This window comes from Octopus bimaculoides, chromosome 1 (assembly GCF_001194135.2).
Source record: "Octopus bimaculoides isolate UCB-OBI-ISO-001 chromosome 1, ASM119413v2, whole genome shotgun sequence".
In the NCBI taxonomy this organism is placed as follows: domain Eukaryota; kingdom Metazoa; phylum Mollusca; class Cephalopoda; order Octopoda; family Octopodidae; genus Octopus; species Octopus bimaculoides.
Genome location: NC_068981.1, coordinates 93882596 through 93884280, shown reverse-complemented (window position 1 = coordinate 93884280; position 1685 = coordinate 93882596). Strand labels below are relative to the sequence as shown.

The 1685-nt window shown below is 41.5% G+C and overlaps 1 long non-coding RNA gene across 1 annotated transcript in view; it reads left to right on the top strand.

The window, feature by feature from the left end:
- LOC106875280 (uncharacterized) overlaps positions 1 to 1685 on the top strand; it is a 14564-nt gene that overhangs the window by 11845 nt on the left and 1034 nt on the right. The gene's annotated exons all lie outside the window — the stretch shown is intronic.

Below are 1685 nucleotides of genomic sequence, written 5' to 3'. Positions count from 1 at the left end.
GTATCGACCCCGAAAGGATAAAAGGCAAAGTCGACCCCGGCGGCATTTGAACTCAGAACGTAAAGACATACGAAATACTGCTAAGCATTTCGCCCGGCGTGCTAACGATTCTGCCCGCTCGCTACCTAATAATAATAATAATAATAATAATAATAATAATAATAATAATAGTAGCTTCAAATTTTACCACAAGGGCAGCTATTTTGGGGGAGGGGGCAAGTCGATTACATCAGCCCCCAGTGTTTCACTGGTACTTAATTTATCGACCCAGAAGGGTTGAAAGGCAAAGTCGACCTCGGCGGAATTTAAATTCAGAACGTAAAGACGGTCCAAATGCCGCTAAGCATTTTGTCCGGAGTGCTAACGATTCTGCCAGCATGCCGCCTTAATAATAATAATAATAATAATAATAATAATAATCTTTTCTTTGTTGACCACGAGGGCCGAACATAAAATATAAAGGGACAATATAAAACGAGGATGAAATAGGTTTAGCACAAAAATACGTGTATACAATAAAAACAATAACAATTGACAAAAAAATTTAAGCAATAAATTTCCCCAAAAGTGAGGAGTTCCCTCCAGGAGGGCCAAGCAAGGAACCCCCCACATTCTGGTCATGCCCAACCACCAAGGGCAGACGTCTGTCTCTTTTCACCCCCTCCGGCTTATAAGCGTATGTTCAGAGTTGACCCTTCACACGGGCCATCATCGTCACATTTACTCATCTTTAAATAGAAATACTGGGTGGGTATTGGGTGGGGTGGGGGCCAACACTTCCCTCTCCCTCCTGACTTTCCTTTTCTAGTGGAAAGCTCTCTAATGGTCAGTCTCTCTAGACAGCTGATATGAGATCACCATGTTGCGCACGTATGGTTGTCATGCATGTTCTTGGTGTACTCTTATCAGAAAGTAGACATGATGGGTGTATTGGGCTTCACATATTTGCACCCGAGCGTCACTTTGCACTGCTCTCTCCTTCAATAATAATAATAATAATAATAATAATAATATGCCGTACCAGGCAGTGGCTCTCATGGCTTCTGATATTAACTGATTGAAAATGCTATCATGTACATTGTTTTGTCATGGTATAAAAGATGGGCTACAGCAAATATTCTGCTCAAATTTGTTTGTCAGTTGTTTGACCTTAACCAGTTGAGAATGTCCCTTAGTGGCTGATGATATGTGCATCTCTGATCATGAGCAGAAGTAGCGGGGGAACATCATTGCCATGTGTTGAGAAGATTTCTGTGGGGTTTGAATAACTCACCTCAAGAAACACGGGTGTTTCGTTCAGCACCTTTAAACGACCCTTATTCAGGGACCTTTTGAGCGGGATGGGCTACTCAACCTGAAGAAAATTGTAATTGGGTCCCACCTGCAAGGTCATGCACTGTTTTTCTTGATATGAGATCACCATGTCGCGCACATATGGTTTGTGATACATGTTCCTGGTGCACCCTTATCAGACGGATAGTCATGATGGGTATACTGGGCTTCGTATATTTTACCCCAGTGTCACTTTGATGGCATGACCGCTCTGTAACTCAATAATAATAATAATAATTCTTTCCAATTTTGAAACAAAGCCAGTAATTTTGAGAAAGGCAAGTCAATTAGATTGACCTAAGTACTTGACTGATACTTATTTTCATCGATCTCGAAAAGAAGGCACCGTCAAC